Source organism: Fulvia fulva, chromosome 7 (genome assembly GCF_020509005.1).
Source record: "Fulvia fulva chromosome 7, complete sequence".
Classification (NCBI taxonomy): Eukaryota; Fungi; Ascomycota; class Dothideomycetes; order Mycosphaerellales; family Mycosphaerellaceae; genus Fulvia; species Fulvia fulva.
In genome coordinates, this window is record NC_063018.1 from 2,701,731 (window position 1) to 2,710,501 (window position 8,771).

Genomic DNA, 8,771 nt, shown 5'->3' on the forward strand with positions numbered 1-8,771 from the left:
TTCCGGAGCAATCCTTTAGCTAGGTATACGAATCTTCTATACTAAAGCTCCTACTAATCCTCGGTATTTACCGCGGCTAGAGCTTCCTCGTATAGCATCTCCGGGGGTCTATTATCTACCTAGTTTAGGGAGTCGGATATTGAAGATACTACCGGTACCCCCCCTCGTAGTACTATTCGTACGATAGGCTTTCCGCTCTTATACTTAAGTATAAAGTTTAGAGGTTCGATATCAAATTACTTACTAAACTACCTCTATAAAACTAGATTAACTCCGAGATTAGGAACAAATAAGACTTTCTCTAGCGTAATTTGTTTTCCCGTTAGGCCTCCTATAGTTACTATTCCTTTATAGAATGTATCTAGGTACCCCCTATCGACTTTAATTACTTTCCTTCTCGCTAGTTTCCTAAGCGATCTAAATAGAGACTTATTATTAGTTATGTATAAGGAGGTATAGGAGTCTAGTAACTATTCGGAGGCGGGAAACTTGCCTTTTACTTCGGTAGTAGAATAGGCGACTTTGTCGTCGTATATTTCCTTGGTATCGCTTTCTCGTAAGGTATAGGCTCGTATTGCCTTTGCCTTTATCTTATTATCGGATTGGCTTCTCCTATCCTTCTACTGTTTCCTTAGATTTCTTAAGGGCGTTTTAGGCCTTCTCTAGATCCCGGACTAGCTCTTCGTAGGACTTCTTCTCCCGTTACTTCTAGGTGTTCTTCTTTTTAATAAACTCCTTTACGAAATCTAGTTCCTAGTACGATATAACTAGGTAGTTACTATCGTAGATAAAGTAGCCGCTCTTAGCCCCTTGTCTCTAGGAGTATAGAGCGGTCTCGCCCTTACTCTCTTAGATCCGTAATTCGTAGGATTTAAGTAAGGTTATAGCGGATTCCTAGCCTAGGTTTAGCTAGGCTAGGATAGTGTCCCTAGTACTAGCGTAGACGTCCGGGATGCTGCTTAGTAGGTACTTAAACCTTCGGATAGGGTCCTTATAGTAGGTCTCTTTACTATCTGTTTCGGCAATCTATATAGATAGGTTACCTAGATATATCTACCCTTATCTAATTATCTAATCGTCCGGTAGCTTAAACGACACTAGCTGTTTTATAAGCGCTACTACGTGTGCCTTATAGACCTTACTATACTTCTTCTATAGAAGTTTCTAGATCTCTTTCGTATCTCGTATATCTAAGATTTCTTAGTTGTCCTCCTCGGACAAATATACTAAGATAGTATATCTCGCTATACCGTTTGCCTTCGAAGTAATCTTAGGCGTAACGGATTCTAGGAGATCAGCCGACGAGTCGTCGATAACCTAGAATACCTCCCAGCTTTCGAGATAGTCTCGTAGTATAACGAACTAGCGCTTCTAGTTCTTATAAGTAAGGGTAGGGCCGACCTTCCGGGGGCCCTTATAACTCGTTAAGTCGTCTATAGCGAAGGTAGCCTTAGATATATAGCAAGCTCTACTTGACTACGGTAGTTAGAATAAGCTTAGACTCCCCGAGTCTATTAGTAGCGTTTAGTATAGTAGACTCCCCGAGTCTATTAGTACGTTACCGTATAGATTCCGCGTATAGGGTAAAATACCCTACGTCGTACTTCCTTAGTATATCGATGTCCTATTAAGCAAACCCGGGCTTATAACCTATTGAATAGGTATAGTATATATATATACGGAAGTTAGGATACGTAAGAGGGAAGGAGGAAGGACTAATATAGTATACGAAGGTATATAGTAGAATAGTGTTTAGTACTAAAGGTGTCTCTACTATCGGTATAGAGACTACGTCTCTTATACCTATATAGAGGGATATTGCTCTAGTCCTAGTTCTGTTTCACTACGCCTTATCGGTTTTATCTATATCTTATCCTACGACGGCAGTTCCTCCGACAGTCTTATACTAACTAGCTAAGCGACTTTAGGTCCTCTAAGTCGCTCCTACTATTCGTACGGTGTCTCGGTAGTATTGCCGTACTATTGTCTCGACTAGCTTAGTGTATACTAAGTTAGTCTTAGTACCGTACGACATACCTACTAACCTATATTTGTAATAAGTAGCGCGTATATCCTACGCTAGAATACGGAAACCTATTACGTACTACGATCCGAGATAATAGACTTCGGGAGCCTATATCTACTAAATACGTACTTCAGGAATACTAGTACGTAATACTCTACTATTATCGAGGTAATAGGAATAATATATCGCTCCTTAGTTAGGCGGTATATAACGGTTATAATGTTCTTATACGTTTATCCGTCGACTACAATTCTTCCCTTCGGTAGTTTAACTACGAAGTTAATAGAGATATCCTCCTAAGAGCTAGATAGTACTAGTAGCGGTCTTAATAGCCCTAGGTACTAGATATTAGTATTCTTATTCGTACGGTAAGCGCGGTAGGCACGTATATAGCTCTTTATAAATCGTATAATGCCTAGCTAGGTATAGTTACGAGCTACTAATTTATACGTCTTCTCGTCCCCTAAGTAACTAGCTACTATATAGTCGTAGAAAGCCTATACGATACGAGTACGTACCGGGATTTCACCTTTATCTAGATTGTCTTCTAATTCCGGAGGAACGAATAGGCTATAACTACTATATATATTCTTAATATATATTATGCCTCCGACTAGGACTATATAACGGTTATCGATACGGTACTTCCTTAGTAAGGTGTATAGTTCATCTCGTTCTAGCTATTAAACGGCTTCCTTAGCCTCTAGTTATATATAGAGTCCTCGAATAGCGGTCGTAAGCGGGGTTATAACGTTATTAGTATATGTTAAACAGGTACGAGTTGCGTAGCAGTGGAAGACGGCGGATCATACGAAAGACGAAGAAGGACCCAATGGGATAGCGTGTATCTACATACAGTATCGCCGGTGTTTGTGTAGGTATTTCAGGAGGGACAGCTGTACTTAGGACTTGACTAGCAAGCCCTGATTACTAATCCCCCTAAGCACCTAATGTTGACCCTATGACCTGCATATTCTCAACACTCCCACTCAGGTCAGAAGGTCTCAAACAATCCCTTATACAAGCTGGAGCTGCCTTACAAGGTTTTGAAACTGCTGGCCATTAAGGGGCTTAGCCAGCCTATCAGCAACTATGTCCTTTATATGGCAGTAATCCATTGCAATCTTCCTTTGCCACGAGAGATTCCTGACATAGTGGTATGCAACATCAATATGCTTTGACCTGTCATGGACATGGGCATCTTTGACAAAGGTCAAAGCTGCTTGGTTGTCACCCATAAGCTCCACGGGTCTCAGCTCATCAACAGTACTGCTTGCCTTGATCCTAGGTTGGAATGAACACTCTCCAACCAGGTCAGGACACCTCATCTCCCTAAGGACTGCAGCAAGAAACTGTGACTACTTGGCTGCTGCATTCATGGCCATGAACTCAGCCTCCATTGTTGATGTGGCAACAGACTTCTGCTTCCTACTCATCCAGGACATAGGTGATCCACAAAGGAACCATATATGTCCAAGGATTAAGACTCTGTCTGCCTTGTCCATAGCATAACCAGAATCTGAGTATCCCTGGAGAATACCTCCTCCTCTTCTGTACATCAAGCCCAGGTCCGGGTATGATCTCAGATACCTGGAGAGTTTCTTCAAAGCTCTAAGATGTTGCTTTGGAGGGTCAGCAACATATGAGCTGATTCTTCCAAGGGGGAAAGCAAGGTCTGGCCTTGTCATTGTCATTGGCCACATCCAGGTACCATTGCAACCCTGGTACTCCTGTTTGTTGCACCTCTCATCCATAGTAGCTGAAGGTCTCAGATCCTTATAGCTGTCTATAGGTGAGAGTGTGGGTGTGGCCTTCTCTGGAGAGATGCCCATCTTGGCAAGGTTAGTTTGGATGTAGTGTCCTTGATCAAGCTTTACAGTGCCTTGGGACCTGTCTCTTATAATCCTCATTCTAAGGATCTTCGTAGGTTCACCAAGATCTTTAATCTTAAACACTTTTCCAAGCTCAGCCTTAAACCACTGAACATCTGACAGCTTTGGAGCTGCAATGGGGATGTCATCCACATAGGTGAGGACCATGAGGTCTCTTCCTCTGTAGATGAGTAGGCATGGATCCACCTGGGACTAGGTGGATCCAATCTGTTCTAGCTTGGCAACACAGAGCTTGTTCCAATCTCTAGCTGCTTGCTTCAGTCTATACAGGCTTCTAAGGACCTTGAAGACCATATTTGGTGGAATTTCAACACCTAGGGGTGGGATCATGTAGATGTCTTCAAGAAGGCTGCTTTCGGTGAAAGCATTGTTCACATCCACCTGGTGTATCTCAAGATCTCTCTCACATACTACAGCCATGAAGACCCTAAGGGTATCATGCCTAACAGTAGGTGCAAAGGTCTCTTCAAAGTCAACACCATATTTCTGTGAAAACCCTCTTGCAACCAGTCTTGCCTTGAACTCTTCAATGGCTCCACTGATCATTCTTTTCACATCAAAAACCCACTTAGATGTAACCAGGCTTGCACCCCTTGGTGGTACAACTGGATCTAAGGTGTTGTTGCTTCCTAAGGCAATAAGTTCTTTCTGGATTGCCTCTTTCCACATATGTCCCCAATTGGGGTCTCCCACTGCCTCCTTATAGGACTTTAGGATTGGCACTTCCTGCTGGTAGGCTATGGCCTGCCTAACAGCAGCAAATGCATATCCCTCCACATCATTCAGGATTTCCTCAACCCAGCTCATAGTTGGATCAAGATGAAACATCTGAGCAATCAATGCCCTATGATGCTTGGCTTCATGCTCAGCAAAGCCATCATCTTCATCCCCCCTTGACCTCTTGTTGCCTGCAAGCTGAGGTGGCTGTTGAGGTTGATCCTCCTGAACAAGTTCCTCTTCCTTTTCTTTTCTTGGAGTCCCCTCTACTCCACTCTTCTGGTACACTCTAATGTCTTTTAGAGGTTGGGGAAGTTGCACAAACAGAGGCTTTGCCTGGAGCTGCTGTGGCTGCATTGGTGAACTGGAGACCTGAGCAGGAGGTCTTCCAACGGGGTTTCTCTTCAGGGCTCTGCTTAACTGGTTTGTGAAGGTGATGCCAAGATCCATATCACCCCCCTTCTCATTCTCAAACCAGTCAACTTGCCCGTGTGTTTTGATGGCTTTCATGTCAGGCTCCCAGAAGAGCCATTGCTTTGTGGTGTCCTCCACATAGCCAACAAAGACAACTTCTTTACCCCTATTCATGAGCTCGTCACTTCTCAAGCCTTGAGGTTGGGATCTCGGGTCTACACAGACCACTGCTTTACATCCCTAGACTCTCAAATGGTCAACTGATAGTACCTGGCCAGTGAAGGCTTCTTCTAGTAAAAGAGTAGTACCATCTATTATTGGTCCATTTGGAAGTCTGTTTCTGACCACAGTTTGAGCAATAAGGGCCTCTAGCCAGAATTCAACTGGCATACTCGAGTCCTTAAGCATAGCTCTCACTGTATTCTCAGAGGCTTAGATTGACCTTTCCACAGGTCCATTCTGAAGTGAGTTGTAGGCATCAGTTGTGTCCATCTGAATGCCAAACTCCTTCTCCCACTGTTTTAGCAAGGAAAGAATTTCCCTTGCACCATCACTACGGATTGCAGATAGAAAACACCTTGAGCTGTTCTCTACCTGAACCTTCCATTCCTTTAGAGCTGTAGGAGCATCACTCCTAGCCTTCAAAGGGATTACCTACTTCTTCCTCAAGAAGTTGTCTACAATCTCAAGCCAGTACTTGAAGCCAAGTCTTGAGACTGCCCCTTGAAAAGGCCCACAGATGTCAATAGAGATGAGGGCCAGCCTCTCTCCTTTCCTCTCTGTGGCAGGTCCTTTGAACTTCCTCATGTTTGCAAGGGAGCAGATCTTGCAGTTCTGGTGTTCAGAAGGAACAGGAATGGGATCTTTCTTGTCAGTGACTCTATGCAGGTTTCTTAGCAGTCCCTTGCTAAGGTGTGCACATCTTCTATGCTATAGCTCCCACTGGTCCTGGGACTCAGTGGCAGTCATAGCCTGTTCCAATTCACACTCAAAATGTGTACCTAACTTGGACAGATCCAAGTCATGCTCCTGTAGAGAGGCATATACTTGAGGCATAGCTTCAAGCTGCTCTGAAACACTTTGAATGAATGGAACACCCCCTCTCAGTTTTGTCTGGACAACAGGTTTTCCAGAAAGGGATTTAAGGGTGAAACTGGGTGGTTGGACAGCAAATTGTTGGCTGAACTGATTCCAAGAAACAAGACTAACTCCAAGGCTAGGAACAAACAAGACATTTTCTAAGACAATTTGCTTTCCAGAAGGACCACCCATTACTGCACTTCCCATATGTGTAGCTTGTAGATAGCCATCCCCAACCTTGATCCACTTCCTCTTTTGAAGAGGCTTCAGTGTCCTGAATAGTGAATCTTGGTCAGTTATATGTGATGAAGCACAAGAGTCAAGCAACCACTCGGACGAGGGGTACTTGCCCTTGGCTTCCACAGTGGAATGGGCAACCTCATCAACATCATCATCTTCTGATGGTATCTCAGGGTCTGATGCGTCTTCCTGGGTCGCACGGGCCCTTGCAGGCTTCTTACTAGAGGAGGCCTTTGGCTTGCGGCTCTCCTTCATCTGCTTTGCAAGGTCCGTCATCACCTTGAGGACATCACGAAGGTTTGGTGATGATGACCTCCTACGAGGTGGTGACGGTTGTCTCTTAGTAGGGTAGGTAACCCTAGCTAGTTTGTCCTTGTTCCTAACAGCCTGCTGAGCTGCAGAAAGGTGTGGGCACTTGCTCATAAAATGGTCACCATTGCAGAGATGGCACGTGAGCTTGCCCTGGAAACCCTTCTTAGCGAACATGGCTGTCCCTTGATGAATCATTGATTCTTGCTTCTCCCTAAGAATTGCAAGAATGTCTTGTGGTGAGAGATTCACCTGGGCATCAATTGCATCGCGAATTGAGCCAAATGAGTCTGGCAGAGCTGCTAAGAGTTACTAGATCTTTCTGTTCTCAGTCTTGATGTCTTAGAACTGAGGCGAGATTAAAACAGCCCTCCTTGCAATTGAGCTAAGCTCCTGCCAGGCGTCATCTATTGACTGGTCCTCTGTCATCACGAAATTGGTGTATTGCTAAGGCAAACTTCTTCTAGTAGCGAGAAGTCTTCTCTTGTATTTGGCTTCAGCCCATTCCCACAACTCCTTCGTATACCGGATCTCGTATGTCATCTCTTAGTCATCTGTCGACAGACAGATGTACATCTTATACAGGGCCGTTGCATTGTGCCGTCTGTACGATGCCTTCCTTATCGCTTGATCTAAAGGAAGGGATGACTCCGATGATATAGAGGGTGTCGCTATAGATAGGGTTATAGCGGGAATGTCCGTAATAATGTCTTCGAGGACCTAGTCAACCTGCTTTGATACTAGGTGTATTCTCATTAGCTTGCCTAAATAGTAAATCTTAGTCAGTTATATATAATGATATATAAGAGTTAAGCAACCACTGGGACGAGGGGTACTTACCTTTAGCTTCTATAGTAGAATAGGCTATAAGGGCGCGCGTATTATAGGGTCCGAACGAGATAGTTGTTGTTCTACGAAGCTACGAAAGAGGAGCGCGAGGCGCGGCGAAGTTATAAAGCAAAGCTAAGCCGCGCTAACCCGATACAGAAGGTCCGCGGTTCAGCCGGGCCGACGTAGCTATAGTAGGGGGTCGCGGGCTACCCGTGATAGTATCCCCCCTCCCAAAACACGCCTTAGTCCTCTAAGCGTTATCCGCCTTATAAGGCCACTTGCCTATCGAGCTCTATAATCGCGCGAACGCCTAATTATCCTCTAGTGCCCTATCGTCATCCGATAACATCGCATTCGCTCTATTAAGACTATCCTCGACCGGCTTCCTTCGAGAAACATATTGCCTAGTTAGCTAGCTTACCCTAGACCTACGTCTATCTTTAGCTAGTACTCGCGTATACCCCTTATAACTAAAGTTAGGTATCATTATAGGCTCTATAGGCTCTACTCGAGTATCGAATATATACGGAGCAGATTCTATTAGAGGTAAGGCTCGAGGCGACTCATTCGTAACGGTGTCTTTCGGAATGACCCTGATCGTGTTAAGCCCGAGCACCTTAGTAGCTAGTAGGGACTAGTCAGATAGAGCTACGAAGCCTATAGGCGTAGAAAACTCCGGCCGGTTATAGTGAAAGTCTATAATAGCGGCGGCCGCGTGTTTAAGTATGTCCTCTATAAGTTACTAGGTCTTACTATCCTCTTCGTTCTAATATTCAGCCCATTTCACCTTATACTATATATCTACCTTACGCTTATGCCCCTTCTTTGCCTTGCCTACCCGCTTACGGGTATATATATTAAGGATCTTTTCTACCTCGTATATATACGTAGGTGCTACTACTATATCGGCTACTACATTAGCCTCGGTAGTGTTAGGTTCGATAGTTATCGGTAGTAGCGGCGCTAGATACTACCCTTTAAGTAGTAGGAAATCGGGGTGGTCGGCTCGTTATAGTAGTAAGGTATAGAAGTAGTTATTAAGTCCTACTAGAGCGTCTAATAGTTTCAGTCGATAAGAGAGTCTAGCCGGTATAACTTCCGTAATCTAGTAAGGGCCGGCATATTTCCTGTCTAGCTTCTTAGATAGTCGAGTCGTACGGATGTTCTTAGTACTAAGATATACCTAATTACCTACCTTATAGTCTAGAGGAATGCTTCGGTAGCGGTTTACTACTTCTACTTAGAGAGCTTATAACATTCGT